The 17,770-nt window shown below is 42.3% G+C and overlaps 1 protein-coding gene across 2 annotated transcripts in view; it reads left to right on the plus strand.

Annotated features, from left to right (window-relative positions):
• The first annotated feature begins 524 nt into the window (after nucleotides 1-524).
• The window catches only part of EMP1 (epithelial membrane protein 1), a 240,668-nt gene continuing 223,422 nt past the window's right edge, over nucleotides 525-17,770 (plus strand). The window contains exon 1 of one of the 2 annotated variants that reach the window (XM_056523802.1): nucleotides 525-646. The gene's annotated coding sequence lies outside the window, so the exon portion shown is untranslated. The remainder of the gene's footprint in view (nucleotides 647-17,770) is intronic. The other variant, XM_056523806.1, reaches the window with a different exon arrangement.

Here is a 17,770-nt window from a genome sequence, read left to right on the forward strand (position 1 = left end):
ATTTTTTCAATTTTTTTGTATATATTTTGATATCAATAATATTGAGTTGTATAATTGATATTGGTTTTCTATTTTGTTATGTTGAAGGGTAGTAGATATAAGTTGTATAGATTGGTTTTCTGGTAGAGTATAGCTGTGTTGACCCTATAAAAATGCATCGAAATTAGTGATTGTTAGTCTGCATCTGGTCCATTGAACCCAACAGTTTGGACATAGGCGTGCGCACGGGGTGTGCCGGGTGTGCACAGGCACACCCTAATCACCGCAGCCCGCTGCTGCAGGACTTTTTATTTTTCCTCACTACTAAACCCCAGCCCCACCGGACATCCCCGACATCACCAGCCCGAAATCCCCCCCCCCCTCCTGTCACAGCAAACTTAGCTTGACAACATACACGCCCTCCCCTCAGCCTCGTCTTGCTGGAGGAGCTGCAAGACCACAACACCCCCGCCCCACCCCTCATGTTGCTGGAGAAGCACTGTGAGATCCAGTAACACCCCCCCCCCCCCCCCAACCCCTAATCACAACCACATTGCGGCTGCTTTTTTGCTTACTTCATCCTGACGAGGAGCGCTGCTCCCTCCCCCGAAGTGCCTCTCTCTGCCTCAGCTGCTGCGCCACAGTGTCTTCAAATCAGGGTGAAAAGGTTAGTCACAAATATCGGCCATTCCTGTCCTCAGAGCCTCAGCCAGACAGGGAAGAGACACTGACCTGGTGAGGCTCCTCTCATGTGTGATCTGTCTGCTAAAATGTGTATATAATCCCCCAGTGTGTGATCTATCAGCTAAAATGTGTATCTAATCCCCCAGTGTGTGATCTATCTGATAAAATGTGTATCTAATCCCCCAGTGTGTGATCTATCTGCTAAAATGTGTATCTAATCCCCCAGTGTGTGATCTATCTGCTAAAATGTGTATCTAATCCCCCAGTGTGTGATCTATCTGCTAAAATGTGTATCTAATCCCCCAGTGTGTGATCTATCAGCTAAAATGTGTATCTAATCCCCCAGTGTGTGATCTATCAGCTAAAATGTGTATCTAATCCCTCAGTGTGTGATCTGTCTGCTAAAATGTGTATATAATCCCCCCATGTGTGATCTGTCTAATGAGCTGTGTATCTAAACTCCCCATGTATGATACTGTTTGCTGAGCAGTGTATCGAATCCCCCATGTGTGATCTGTCTAATGAACTGTGTATCTAATCCCCCCATGTGTGATCTGTCTGCTAAAATGTGTATCTAATCCCCCAGTGTGTGATCTGTCTAATGAGCTGTGTATCTAATCCCCCCATGTGTGATCTGTCTGCTAGCCTGTGTATCTAAACCCCCCATGTGTGATACTGTTTGCTGAGCTGTGTATCTAATCCCCCATGTGTGATCTGTCTGCTAAACTGTGTATCTAAACCCCCCATAAGTGATACTGTTTGAGCTGTGTATCTAATCCTCCCATATGTGATACTGTTTGTTGAGCCCCTATATCTAATTCCCCATGTGTGATCTGTCTGATGAGCTGTGTATCTAATCCTCCCATGTGTGATACTGTTTGCTGAGACCCTGTATCTAATCCCCCCCTCCATGTGTGATACTGTTTGCTGAGACCCTGTATCTAATCCCCCCCATGTGTGATACTGTTTGCTTAGCCCCTGTATCTAATGCCCATGTGTGATTTGAGCTGTGTATTTAATCCCTTTATGTTTGATATTGTCTGCTGAGCTGTGTATCTAATCCCCCTATGTCTGATACTGGTTGTTAAGCCCCTGTATCTAATCCTATAATGTGTGATACTGTCTCTATCTAATACTGATACACTGTCTGCTAAACAATGTGTCACCCCAGTAGTAAGGGAATTATATGAGGAGGAGGATTGTTACAGTGTGTCACCCCAGTAGTAAAGAGATTACATGAGATGGAGGTTTGTTACAGTGTGTCACCCCAGTAGTAAGATGATTACATGAGGAGGAGGTTTGTTGCAGTTTATCACCCCAGTAGTAAGGAGATTATATGAGGAGGAGGTTTGTTACAGTGTGTCACCCCAGTAGTAAAGAGATTACATGAGGAGGAGGTTTGTTACAGTGTGTCACCCCAGTAGTAAGGAGATTATATGAGGAGGAGGTTTGTTACAGTGTGTCACCCCAGTAGTAAGGGAATTACATGAGGAGGAGGATTGTTACAGTGTGTCACCCCAGTAGTAAAGAGATTACATGAGATGGAGGTTTGTTACAGTGTGTCACCCCAGTAGTAAGGTGATTACATGAGGAGGAGGTTTGTTGCAGTTTATCACCCCAGTAGTAAGGAGATTATATGAGGAGGAGGTTTGTTACAGTGTGTCACCCCAGTAGTAAAGAGATTACATGAGGAGGAGGTTTGTTACAGTGTGTCACCCCAGTAGTAAGGAGATTATATGAGGAGGAGGTTTGTTACAGTGTGTCACCCCAGTAGTAAGGAGATTACATGAGGAGGAGGTTTGTTACAGTGTGTCACCCCAGTAGTAAAGAGATTACATGAGGAGGAGGTTTGTTACAGTGTGTCACCCCAGTAGTAAGGAGATTATATGAGGAGGAGGTTTGTTACAGTGTGTCACCCCAGTAGTAAGGAGATTACATGAGGAGGAGGTTTGTTACAGTGTGTCACCCCAGTAGTAAGGTGATTACATAAGGAGGAGGTTTGTTACAGTGTGTCACCCCAGTAGTAAGGTTGGGTGTGTCAAAGGGCAGAGCCAATGTGTGGGGTCAAGGGGGTGGCAAAATTAGCTTTCGCCTAGGGTGCCAAAAGTCCTTGCACCAGCCCTGATCATGTATGATTGTGACTGTCTATTATATGTAGGCTCACAGCTAAGGACTACATCCCCATCATGTGTGATTGTCTATTATATGTAGGCTACATATAATAGACAGTCACAATCACACATGATGGGAATGTAGTCCTGAGCTGTGAGCCTACATATAATAGACAATCACACATGATGGGGATGTAGTCCTTAGCTGTGAGCCTACATATAATAGACAGTCACAATCATACATGATGGGAATGTAGTCCTGAGCTGTGAGCCTACATATAATAGACAGTCACAATCATACATGATGGGAATGTAGTCCTGAGCTGTGAGCCTACATATAATAGACAGTCACAATCATACATGGCAAAACCTAATTTTGACAACCCTTTGGCTCCGCCCATTGAACCCCTTGGCAAATATAAGATCAGGGGTAGAATTAGTCCCGTAAGCTACATGGTAAATTCTAGACTTGTCCTCCTCCCTACAATTATAACTATACTGCACCTAATGTGGGGGAACTATACTGCACCTAATGTGGGGGGACTGTACTGCACCTAATGTGGGGGAACTGTACTGCACCTAATGTGGGGGAACTATATTGCACCTAATGTGAGGGAACTGTACTCCACCTAATGTGAGGGAACTGTACTCCACCTAATGTGAGGGAACTATACTGCACCTAATGTGGGGGACTATACTGCACCTAATGTGGAGGAACTGTACTACTAACCTAATGTGGGGGAACTATACTGCCAACCTAATGTGGGGGAACTATACTACTAACCTAATGTAGAGGAACTATACTGCACCTAATGTGGGGGAACTATACTACTAACCTAATGTGGGGGAACTATACTACTAACCTAATGTGGAGGAACTATACTGCACCTAATGTGGGGGAACTGTACTACTAACCTAATGTGGGAGAACTGTACTACTAACCTAATGTGGGGGAACTATACTGCACCTAATGTGTGGGAACTATACTGCACCTAATGTGGGGGAACTGTACTACTAACCTAATGTGGGGGAACTATACTGCCAACCTAATGTGGGGGAACTGTACTACTAACCTAATGTGGAGGAACTATACTGCACCTAATGTGGGGGAACTATACTACTAACCTAATGTGGGGGAACTATACTACTAACCTAATGTGGAGGAACTATACTGCACCTAATGTGGGGGAACTGAACTACTAACCTAATGTGGGGGAACTATACTGCCAACCTAATGTGGGGGAACTGTACTACTAACCTAATGTGGGGGAACTATACTGCACCTAATGTGGGGGAACTATACTGCCAACTTAATGTTGGGGAAATATATTTCCATCCTAATGTGGGAGATTTATACTGCCAACCTAATGTGGGGGGAACTATACTGCCAACCTAATGTGGGGGAACTATGCTGCCAACCTAATGTGAATACAAAAATATAAAATTGTACTATTCTGATCCCTATAGCACTTTTATTTTTCTGTATATGGGGATGCTTTTTAGATATTTGTTATGGTATTTGAAGAGACCAAAAATGTGCTAATCTGATTAGTGCACTATGACGACTTTTGGGACCCCACTTCTGATTTTGCCCAGGGCCATGCTAAACCTAAAACTGGCCCTGGATCCAATCCTCCTACATTTTGCAAGCAGGAGTGTGTGTATATACAGTGGTCCCTCAACATACGATGGTAATTCATTCCAAACGACCCATCGTTTGTCGAATCCATCGTATGTTGAGGGATCCGTGCAATGTAAAGTATAGGAAGCTGTACTCACCTGTCCCCGCCGCTCCGGACCCGGTCCTCACCGCTCCCGATGCTGTCCCAGGGGCTCCCGATGCTGTCCCGCTGCTCCGGTGTCTTCTTCGCGATCTTCCTGCTTCTTCCGCATCTTCTGCAGGGTCCGGGCCTCGCTTTCTAATGATGTTATTACGCTGCTGCGCTGCAGCGGCGTGCGTAGTGACGTAATAACGACGCCGGAAAGCGAGGCCTGGACCCTGGAGAAGATACAGAAGACACCGGAGGATCGCAAAGTGGACCCGGAGCAGCAGGAATAGGTAAGCGAACCTATCCGGGATGCTTAAACTGCTATCCGACAGCAGCTTAAGCATTTTGCACTGTCGGATAGCAGTTAATGCGATGGCCCCGACATATAAAAGCATCGTATGTCGATTTTATCATATGTCGGGGCCATCGTAGGTCTGGGGGTTACCGTATATTATATATATATATATACACACACACACACACACACACACACGCGTGCGCGGAGTGAGTTTGTGCTTTAGGGTGCACACCCTAATGCAATAGGCTGCGGACGCCTATGAGTCTGGATTTAACAAAACTGTCTGACTTGCCCATAGTAATCAATCACAGCTCAGCTTTCATTTTACTAAAGCAATTTGAGAAGTAAGAGCCGAGCTGTGATTGGTTCCTATAGGAATAATTTTGATGAATGGACCTGACAGTGGTATGCCATGGTATACTTACATAGGCCCAGATTTACCTATCTGTCTGAAGACAAAAACTGTCCGATATTGCCCATAACAACCAATCACAGCTTTCCTTTCTTAAATTACTGAGGTAAAATGAAAGCTGAGCTGTGATTAGTTGCTCTTGGCAAATCAGACAGTTTTTGGGCCACAGTGTCATTTTAGATGTGAATTTAGCCTAAGATAAGACCCTTGAAATATAGCACTGGCAGTAAGTAGCAGACGTATTTGGCACCACAAATGTATTACAAGCAGTTTTATGCACAGAACACACATTTCACAAGTCTCAGATTCTCTCTCTTTAATCCCTTTAATTTTATTTCCTACATGGAGAGTAAATGTTGTCTATATATAGAATTGTAAACTGGAAAAGGAATCTGCTGAAGTTTAAAGTCAGTCTCCACCTTTAGTCATCGTGCAACCACTGCCGCGTCACGGTCCAAAACGCTGCGCTGATTGATTTCTTAGTAAGTCTAAGTTGCAGTCTGAGCCTTGTTGTTCTGACTCAGAGCCCCAAATCTACTGTATAGACATAGGTTTAGAAGATAATCTGTGGTGTACACTAGACTGAGCTCAGGCACTTACTATGTACATTGTTATCATCAAGTTCAATAAACAATGATAGCTCCCCAAGCTCACCTTACAAGACTTTGTTATTGCTAAAAAAAAAAAAAAAAAAAAAGTTACATGAAAGGGGTATTCCAGCTTATAACACTTATCCCCTTTCCACAGGATAGGGACTAAGGAGGGCATTTATGATCAGTACGCCTGGGAAAAACATTAAAAGTTGCATAATCTGTACACAAGCCATCGTGTACAAAAATTTTGCAACTTTATGACATTGTCCACCATACTCACAGAGAGGTGTGGTTTTGCGCAAAAGGTTGTGTGTGACAAATTTTCTACAGTTTATGCCTGCTAGCAAGCGTAAACTGTAGTTGAAATCTATGCCAAATCAGAGCTGGTGTAGATTTCAGTGAGGGGGCCAAGGCAGCTTCAGAGGTGCAAAGATTTATGTAGAGGAGTGTGCTTCTACGTCTTCATAAATCCCCCCATTCGAATGTCTCACACAGCTTCGAAGACGATAAATAAAGTGGAAGCCATTCTGACTCGAGAGCCCAATTTCAAGATCACGGGGGGATGGAGGTCCCAGCAGCTGGAGCCCCAACAATCAACACTGAGGGGGATCATTTAAAGGGGTACTCCCCTGCCCCAGTGTTTGGAACATTTTGTTCCGAACGCTTGGAATGGGAAGTGAGGTGGGGGGGGGTTGTGACGTCAAGTCATGCCCCCTCGTGATGTCACACCATGCCCCCTCAATACAAGTCTATGGGAGGGGGTGTGGCATATGTCACGCCCCCTCCCATAGACTTGCATTGAGGGGGTGTGGCATGACATCACGAGGGGCATGGCCATGACGTCATGAAGCCCGCCATCGGCACCCAGCATTTTAAATAAACGCCAGGTGCTGCACAGAGATTGTGGGGGTCCCAATTGCAGGACCCCAGCGATCAAACATCTTATCCCCTATCCAAAGGATAGGAGATAAGATGTCTAGGGGCAGAGTACCCCTTTATGAAGGCCCTAATTGGCCTATATTTTGAGAAGTCACTGTACACAGCTTTTACCGCATTTACATGGCTTTACGTGCTGGTGAATCCAATTGCCATTTTGTGGGCACAGCAGCCTGGACTAGAGGAAAGCAGTCATGCCAGGCAGACTGACAAGTGTGCTCCAAATTGGCTCCATAAATATTAGCCCAAATTTTTTTGAAGGTGCAGGCATCCTGATAAATGCTGATCATCTGCTCCTGGTGCACACAAGTGGGCTGCTCCGGCGAAAGAAAACAACAATCCCACATTTTAGTGAATGCTCCTCTGATTCCCTATCCTGTTGATAGAGCATAAGTGTTATAGTTTATAATACCCTCTTATGGAATTATTAGACACACACTGTAGGCCTTGCTGCCAAGTTAAATTTGTTTGGCGGGCTCTGGAAGGCCGAACCTTCATTAGTGGCCAAATCAGAAATGAAAAGACAATAGACTCTCAGCAAATCTTCCTGAAACCAACTGGAGAACAAATAGTGACTTTAGTGTTTTCAAAATGAGGTATGCCCAAAATTGAGAGAAAGAGACGAAAAAAACAATTTGTGTAAAACCAACTGGTGCACCTGCAACAATTGCAATTACTAATGTCATATAGAAGAGGAACTTCTTGACCATTATTTTAGACGATGATTGTAATTGAGCATTTAGGGTATTTTTTTTTACACTTCAGTATTAATGTACAAGGTCCAACCTATCCTTAAGCCAGCGGTCTACAAACTGTGGACCTCCAGTTGTTGCAAAACGACAACTTCCAGTATGTTGGGAAGATCACAATAGGAAGGTTTAAATAACTGTTCAATAGATGTACAAAATTCCTTTCATCTCATCCAAAAATATATTTAAATAATTACGGTCATTAAAATAATTTTGGACATGTTACAACGACATAGTTCAACATTAATCCCTACTGTGTCCCAACTGTGTTGATCAAGAGGAAGGCAAAAAACCCTTTTGATGCGGATGCCAATTGCCCCACAACAGAGGTGAGATTCCTTCCCAACTGAAAATATGGCATCGGAATGAATCCCTGGATCAACATTCTATCCCTACAAATCTAGTATCCATAGAAATACAAAGTCTAATGTAGATAGACTTAAACACAAGCAGGAATTGAACAGACTAGCTGGGCATTTATATCCACCTGAGACTGGTGTGGATGGCCAGATGAGAGTGGCTAGTAGTCCAAGCCTCCTGATTGGCCCGGGTTTGGCAATAGTACTGCAGAAGCATCAGGGGAATTTAAGCCCTTCTGCTGGAACCAGATGCATTCCTTACACATAAACTGTGCTTTCAGAAAACCTGATTCATTAACCTGAATATCCACAGCTATAACTCCAAGTCAAGCTAAATATAATAGCTGTAGCATTTATGGAATAGTAAAATCAGCCTTTATTTCATTAGATTAAAAAAAAAAAAATGTGAAGTTGATACATAGAGTAATGGACAACACTTTTTTTGCTATTGTTACTACCTCCTAGCCCCACTAAGACTATAATAATACTAATGCTTTACCAATATTTCAAGGGGATTTCATATCACATCAAGGCGGCAAGGCGGCAAACTTCTACAAGAGAGTAGGAATCAATGTTTTTTTCCCAGTAACCAGTGGAACACAATATTTTCCTCTTGCTGGACGTGGCAAATCTAAAGTTACATAGCGCTCCACAATACTTTCTTCCACTATCTCACCATCTTGTAGAAAGGAGTAAGTAAAAAGTAGAATCCTTTGGCTCTGCCAACAAAGCCATATTTAGGTCAGAAATCTTCATCAGTATTTGTAAGTATTAGTACAAGAAGTGTGTCTAGAGCATAGAAGAGGTGCCAATCTTTCCATTACGATTTTCTCTGTGTAGGCACCACTCGTGGGTTTGGTTAACAAATACTGATTTAACATACTTTCCAAACAACCATCATGTAAAGGCGGCCTCAGCCTGAGACTTTGCTTTAGGCATTTCATGTCTTCCAATGGACAATGTTATGTGAGATATAATTGGTGATGGAAATTTAAAAAGTTGTAACTAAGTACCTGAAGAAGAAAATCCAGTCCAGTTGAGAAACTAATGCATGGAGGTGTAGAAAATGCACCAGCATCCATACATCAAAATCATTATTTATTTTTCCCAACACCATTACAAACAGGATGTGTGACACTGACAGGTTTCAAGCTTAGTTGGCCCTTAGTCATGACTATTGTCCCAACATAGTTAGTTCTTACTTTTAATGTATGCATTCTATCATCACTTATGTAATTTTTAGCAGTATTTTGAAATCCATTCACTTGAAGGGGTATTCTGTTCATAGACATCTTATTCCCTATCCAAAGGATAAGATGTCTGATCGTCGGCCGTCACGTCCCCTCCCATAGACATAAATGTAGGGAATGTGGCGTGATGTCACGTCTCCAATCCAGGAAACTCAGAGGTTTCCAACACTGTTGCAGCAGCTCAGCACAGAATGCCGGGTGCTGCACGGAGATTGCAGGGGGGTCCCAGCAGCGGGCCCCCAATTATAAGACATCGTATCCTGTATCCTTTGGATAGGGGATAAGATGTCTATGGCGAGAATACTCCTTTAATATAACATATAAAATAGAAAATATACAATAGTCCCTATATTTTTAGATTAATATAATGATGATAATAATATTAATAAAAATAATTATACCAACCAACTTAAATATGTTTATATAAAAGTGAGACATAATAATCGTATAAGCAAGGTTGGGGCACCGCCCTGTATAAATAACATTCAATATGTAGTATTAGCAATAAACATTGCTGACATTGAAAAAGGTTTTGTAAAATGTATTTGGTCATGCTTTAGAGATGTAATTTTTTTGGAATTTTTGAAGCCATGAGAAAGAAAGGGTATCTTTTCTATTTTTTTTTTTTTCTGGAAAAAAATGAAATTTTTCAGAAAAGTAGAGATAATGCAGAATGGAGTAGTTTTACAAATGGAAAATTATTTTGTTACACTAGAAACTTAAATGCCATGTATATAAAAGTATTATGCTTAAAATATAAGTTTAAACTACGGTAATCAGTATAAAGTAAATTTGCTTTTTATAATTTTACAGAGTAAATATAACAGAGTTATGGCTTTTAGAAGGCGAGGAGGAAAAAATGAAAACGCTAAAATAAAATTGGCCTGGTCCTTAAATGGGTATCCTTAAATAGATACAAACACTTTTGATATGTTGTAAAGCATGTATAACCAATAGGTTTTGCAATTGCTTTCATTAGAACGTTTTCAGTATTTCATACTGAATAAGCCAGTCAAACAACTGCCCCCCCCCCTGCCTGCTTGGACACATACTAGTCCTGCTGCGTCCATGCATCATCACCTATGTCATGGACACACTTCCTTGATTGACAGCTGTGAGTGCAGGGCTCAGAGCTGGAGGAAAAATCCTCCCACTGTCAGCTTGTGTTCCGCTACTGTCAGTGAGGACAAGCTGGGTGTTTTAGTTTTGCTAATGCTGTTGGAGATGTGAGCAGACAGCATACTGAGGGAGGGGACTGAGACCTGCACAGTGAGGCCACGCCCCCTCCCTTTGAGAGGAATTCAGACTAGTGAGCTAAATTAAAAGTGTAATAAAAAAAAAAAATAAAGGTGCTAGACACATAAAAATTTTATGTACATGGTCAGGATTAGGTACTGAATGATATATTTAAAAAAAATTGTTGGATCTGACGGGTACGCTTTAATGTCAAAATGGGCTTGGTCCTTAAGGGGTTAAACAATTTAAAGTGGTAATAATGTTGTCCACAATTTTGCAGAAAAGTCACTTAAAAAGTGAGAGAGAGAGAAATATGTCACAGATTGGAATCTCTGAGTCCCGGCAGAACTCACAGTGAACTGTATATTATGAAGCTTTACAACTTTAGACTTTATGTTTAGTTAGATCAAGTTATAAGGAAGCAGATGACCTCTTTAGTCTATGATGAACTCCTAAAGAAATTATATGATATAACCGCAAATTACTGTAGATGATATAACTTTTCATTATACACCGATTGAGTTTTATTTGTTTATTCAGAAAATCAATAAAATCTAATTGCTTCCCATGGTCTATTCTTATTTTGTATACAATTACAGACGTTGTTCCATTCGTGATACGACTATGATTAAAAAGATACAATATATTCTGTAAAGAGATTCTAAATAAGTTCTTAGTTAAGGTCTCTGTTACAGTATTTTACAGATCGCTAATATATAAAACCAACATAAGCCTATGAGCCCTGCTACGAATTCATGCGCGCCTGAATGATATTGATCGGCAGTAATTATTAATTATAGGCCAAATATAAATATTTTAAGAGTAATGATCATTAAAAAGAAAATAAAAAATTGTCAGGTCATAGTTTGGGTGCCAAAACCTCCAACAATTATGACAGGTCATAGTTCAGTTGCTAAGACCTACAACAATTTTGACAGGTTATAGCTCGGGTGCCAAGATCTCCAACAATTGTGACAGGTTATAGCTCGAGTGCTAAGACCTACAACAATTGTGACAGGTTATAGCTCGGGTGCTAAGACCTACAACAATTGTGACAGGTTATAGCTCGAGTGCTAAGACCTACAACAATTGTGACAGGTTATAGCTCGGGCGCTAAGACCTACAACAATTGTGACAGGTTATAGCTCGGGTGCTAAGACCTACAACAATTGTGACAGGTTATAGCTCGAGTGCTAAGACCTACAACAATTGTGACAGGTTATAGCTCGGGCGCTAAGACCTACAACAATTGTGACAGGTTATAGCTCGGGTGCTAAGATCTCCAATTGTGACAGGTTATAGCTCGGGCACTAAAGACCTACAACAATTGTGACAGGTTATAGTTCAGTTGCTAAGACCTACAACAATTGTGACAGGTTATAGCTCGGGCGCTAAGACCTACAACAATTGTGACAGGTTATAGCTCGGGCGCTAAGACCTACAACAATTGTGACAGGTTATAGCTCGGGTGCTAAGACCTGCAACAATTGTGACAGGTTATAGCTCGGGTGCTAAGACCTACAAGAATTGCTAATATAAGGCTTAACATGCCTCTTTATTTCCCATTGCTCTTTGAGGGGAGACTTCTTATGACACTTTCCTTGTCTCTCCAAAGATAATCATTTAGAAATGATAGGACATAGTCGATTACTTCTGATACTTCTACTGCTGAGCACACAGACCCCCACTAATAATGACTTTGACATGTCAACATTTTTTATAAATTATACTTTTGAACAAAAATGATTACTTTAGACCACTTTTCCTCTTTTACTGGCAGATTTAAAAGTATAACTAGCAGCAATCTGTAGAGTTTTCGGGGGTTTCATATGAGTGTATTACTGGTATGTTTACAAATCTGAACTTACAGCATTATAAGTATCTCTAAAGCTGTGAGGTAAGGTTTGTAAAACCATGGTGGGGGCCAGGGGCATATGCACCATAGGGGCAGACATACAGCTGCTATGGGGCCTTGAAGAGGGGGACCCAATCATGGTTCCCCTTCCAAACTTATATTGGCAATAAACTGTGCAAAACTCCTCTCTCTAGGGAATTGCATTGTCAGCATATTAATGGAGGTGATGTATATTAATGGAGGCAATGGGTCATGGAAAGCAAGGGGAAATAAACACCAGGCCTGTATGTCCTTGTGGGCAAAATAAGATGCCATTACAGGAGGCCCATGTGAATATTTACTATGGGGCCCCTTTTTCTATGTACACCCGTGTGGCCAGGACATTTGGCCATATTATGAGCACAACAATTTGCCTATAATACCGTATATACTCGAGTATAAGCCGAGGCCCCTAATTTCCCCCCAAAATCCCAGGAAAAGTTATTGTCTCGAGTATAAGCCTAGGGTGGGAAATATATCATCAAATATATCATCTCCCCTGTCATCATCCAGACGCCAGTCATTAACACCCTCATCATCATCACCACCTGTCATCATCCCCCTTCATCATCACCGCCTGTCATCATCCCCCTTCATCATCACCCCCCCTTCATCATCCCCTTGTCATCATCCCACACCCCCTTCATCATCCCCTTGTCATCATCCCACACCCCCCTTCATCATCCCTTTGTCATAATCCCACACCCTCCCTTCATCATCCCCTTGTCATCATCCCCACCCCCTTCATCATCCCCTTGTCATCATCCCCACCCCCCTTCATCATCCCCTTGTCATCATCCCCACCCCCCTTCATCATCCCCTTGTCATCATCCCACACCCCCCCCTTCATCATCCCCTTGTCATCATCCCGCACCCCCCCTTCATCATCCCCTTGTCATCATCCCCTTGTCATCAGCCCCCCCACCTTCATCATCACCGCTTGTCAATGTCTGATACAGTGGTCTTCTGCGGACCTCCAGAGGTTTCAAAACTACAACTCCCAGCAAGCCCGGGCAGCCATCGGCTGTCTGGGCTTGCTGGGAGTTGTAGTTTTGAAACCTCTGGAGATCCGCAGGTTGAAGACCACTGCGGCCTTCGACATCATCCAGCCCCCCCCCCCCCTCACCCCCTTTAGTTCTATACTCAGCTCCGCTCGGCGGTCGTCCGGTGGGATAGTGGTTCCGGGCTGCCATCTTCACCGGGGGGCCTCTTCTCCGCGCTTCGGGCCCGAAATAGAAACGTTGCCTTGACGACGACGCAGACGGACGTTGGTAATGAACGTCCCCCTGCGTTGTCGTCAAGGCAACGTGACTATTCCGGGCCCAAAGCGTGGAGAAGAGGCCCCCCGGTGAAGATGGCAGCCCGGAACCACTATCCCACCGGACGACCTCCCCACCGGACAGTCCTGCAGCACCGGACCAGCGGAGCACCGTCCCACCGAGCGGAGGTGAGTACAGAACTAAAGGGGGTGAGAGGGGGGGCTGGATGATGTTGAAGGCCGCAGTGGTCTTCAACCTGCGGACCTCCAGAGGTTTCAAAACTACAACTCCCAGCAAGCCCGGACAGCCGATGGCTGCCCGGGCTTGCTAGGAGTTGTAGTTTTGAAACCTCTGGAGGTCCGCAGGTTGAAGACCACTGAGGGCGGAGAGTTCACTCGAGTATAAGCCGAGGGGGGCTTATACTCGAGTATATACGGTAGGCTTATGTGATCCTAACCTTACAGTGTGATATTATACTAATGGAATATTATAGATCAGGAAAAAAATCCATTTCCCACCAAAGCCATTTAATTTCTGCTTATTAAAGGATAAGAACCATATCAGGCAAAATAGATACTTTTAGCTGCCAAATAGTCTATTAAGCCGATCATCTCAGCTCCATAAATATTAATGGGTCACTGAACTTTCAAGCCTTTGAATAGAACCTCAGGTAAACAAACTAAAAGGGTTGTGATTTCAACAAGAATGTTAGTGATTCCGTGCACAGGCGTGTGTTCACAGTGTTTACCTTACATTTACCCTTTTCCTTACTTTCTGTTCTAGTATTCACAGGGTGGATACATAATAGCAAACATACTGTCAAATATTATTTTACAGAGTGGTTTTATTACTGTTCTCATTGTAAATATGTGATTTTTTTAAAAGTAGCAAATCCAGATTTATAGAGCTTTTTCCAAATACCAGTATTTTAATCGATTAAGAAGATTCCGCAATGATATCCAGATGACATGTCACAGAGTATCTGTGTGTCACAGGTATAGTATGCCACATTAAAACGTCAATGTCATTGGGAAGTGCTATCTAGACAAAGTGACACACACAGTTTGTATGTAACCTCAGATAACAATCAGAAATGCATCAGCTAACAATGCATGCATCGCCTCCTGGATGCTACCAACCTTAAAAATAGTATTTCTGCAGTATGTCATCAGTTAAACAATGGAAGTAGTAAAGCAGTAATAATGCTGTATACATTTTTAGCTTCAGGATGCTGTAGATCAGATGACAGAAAGTCTACAGTAAATTAAATAACCACTTGTTACAACCAAGGGATGGAGAATACCACCTCAGAGCACACAACACATCCAGTCTTGAAGCAGATGGGCTACAGCAGCAGAAGACCACATCGAGTGCCACTCCGGTTCATTAAGAACAGAAAACTGAGGCTACCATAAAGGCCCACCAAAATTGGACAATGGAAAAATGGTGCCTGGTGTGAGGAGTCTGGATTCCAGCTGTGACATGGTGGTGGTGGTGTCATGGTGTGGGGGACATTTTCTGGCACACTCTGAAACCTTTAGTACCAATTAAGCATTGTATAAACGTGGCAGTCTACCCGAGTATTGGTACTGACCATGTTCATCCCTTTGTGACCAGTGATTACTTCAAGCAGGATAAAGCACGATGTCACAAAGCTCACATCATCCCATATATGACAATGAGGTCACTGGACTACAATGGCCTCCACAGTCACCAGATTTAAATTCAATAGATCACCTTTGGTATGTGGTGGAACCGGAGATTCACATCATGGAAGTGCAGTCGACAAATCTACAGCAATTGTGTGATGTCATCATGTCCATATGGAAAAACTGTGTAATGTCATCATGTCCATCTGGAGCCAAATATCTGATGAATGTTTCCCGCACCTTGTAGAAAGTATGGGTCTAACTTGGTACTAGCAAGGTGTACCTAATAAAGGGGTTAATATGACCAACTTATGGAATCCACTGATCCGTTTAACAATATTCTCCTGTTCTGTCATGAACTGTTAGGGCCTTCTTACACTGGGTAATTATCGTCCGAACAGACCAATATTGCCTTGTGCTATAGGGCCAATAATCAAACAACGAGCGATCACCGGCTGATCAGGTCATTTTGACCCATCAAAAAAAAATTACCACAATAACCAGACACAAACTGTGTTGTTTTTGTCTTCCCCCTCCCACCTGATGCTGTTTTGTCTTTTTTTGCCAGAATGGAAGCCATGGAATGGAGCATCATTGACTTTCTGCTAGGTATCATATCAATGCAAATTACATTTTAAACATAATCTGTGATTATATAACATTTAATTATAGCAGATTAGGTCATGTATTATTGAAATATGTATCAGTTGTTGAAGCGTTCCGTCACAAGTCATACTATTGCTGTTTTACTCTTCTGGCCATATAGGATAGGGGGACACTTACACAATCAAAGACATGTGTAAAACCGGTCCTGGAACTGTGGTGTGGATAATTGAGGTGTCAGGAGAACATTGGCTATATATCTACTATTCAGGACATCATTAACTTACATTTTATTATGTGAAATATATCTAGGAACAGAGAATGTTATAAAATAATCATATATTGCCCATATCATTTCTGCGGACATGGCTGTACAAACAAGAGGAGCAAAAATAGAAAGTGTCCACTAGACCATAATGACTATGTTACGCATACAAATGTTGAGCATCATTTAAAGGGGTACATGTTAATCCTGTATCCAAAATGTCTGATTGCGGGGGTCGTGCCACTGATTTCCACTACAAATGATGTCTACTAGCAGGTGTATTTGTGGTGTCCCAGAGCAGTAACACCTTGGCTACCTTAGCTCTGTTTGGGTCGTTGCAGTCTCTGATAAAAATTCACCCTAATTGTGTCTTTATTTTTTTTTAAAGACTTTGTTTTTCATAATTTCTGCCTTAATTCATTATTTATAATTGTTAATTGTTTTCCACTGTAGGAACTGGCAGTAACAGTCCTCAGCCAATCAGGTTGAGTCAGCCCCGCCTCCACCCTAATCCCCTGGGACAGGGATTGGTCAAGTTAAAGGGTTTATCCAGGAAAAAACTTTTTGTTATACATATATCAACTGGCTCCAGAAAGTTAAACAGATTTGTAAATTATGGCAATGTAGAAGAAATGAAGGCACTCACCCGAAAATGGACTTGCATGGATGACTTTATTTACGTGCTTGTCAACCAAAGGGCAAGTGCATAGCAGCGTTCAGCGTTCAGGCAGGTAAAAGCTGGCAAGGACGCCGGGAGACCCAGCGTGCAGGTTACAGCTGTCTCGCACTTCCGTGCTTCATAAGACCATTGGATTGCTGTAACCTTGCCTCCATTATCTGAACTGTCATCCCTGTATTGTGATCTTGAAAACTGTTTAATAAACATTGAAAGGGATTATCCAAAATCTCTGCTTTTGAGGATTTATTTCCAGGGTCTTTAATACCAATAATCTATTAAACTATAGTTGTGGTAATTGAGCTCTGGCTGCAAGACTACTACCACCAACATCACCACACTCCTGGTGTCACCAACTGACCACCAGCCAGCTGAGTATCCTAGAACACTAGTCTACACTATCCATCATCCTCCGCCTTCCACATAAACTGTAGTAAATTTGATGTGCGGGGGCAATCATGCCTCTTCCCCTGTAATCCCCGCCAGCTGGTGGAGATTGGCCAACAGTCACAAAATATTGCGCAAAACATGGTTTTACAAAAAATTGCACGTTTTTAAAGATCACAGATTTTGGTGCAGATTTGATAAATGTCCCCCTCAATATATTTTGGCTAGTTTTGCTTAAATGTGCTAAGGACGCATTGTTGCATCCATATTACGGTTGTAAGTCCCAGCCAGACTGCAGCTCAGGTCATCACACTTGTGGTCAGGCGTGAGCTTGCACTAGTAATACGGAAACAAAAGTATCTGTAAGCCAAAACAAAAAGTGGAACCAACAGAGATAAAAAAAAATAAAAAATAAAAACATAAAAAGATTTGTACTGTACTTATTCCATGTTTTGGACCCTACCCTGCTTTTGACTTACAAAAACCAATGAGAATACTGAGACAAATAACGGCATGTTAAACCGGCCTTAGGCTGAGTTCATACTTAGTATTTGGTTAGTATTTTAAGCCAAAGCCAGAAGTGAAACCAACACAAAGAAATTCTATTAACGGGAAGATTTTACCTTATTTCTGCGTTTTTGACCCACTTCTGGTTTTGAGT

This window comes from Hyla sarda, chromosome 6 (assembly GCF_029499605.1).
Source record: "Hyla sarda isolate aHylSar1 chromosome 6, aHylSar1.hap1, whole genome shotgun sequence".
NCBI lineage: Eukaryota > Metazoa > Chordata > Amphibia > Anura > Hylidae > Hyla > Hyla sarda.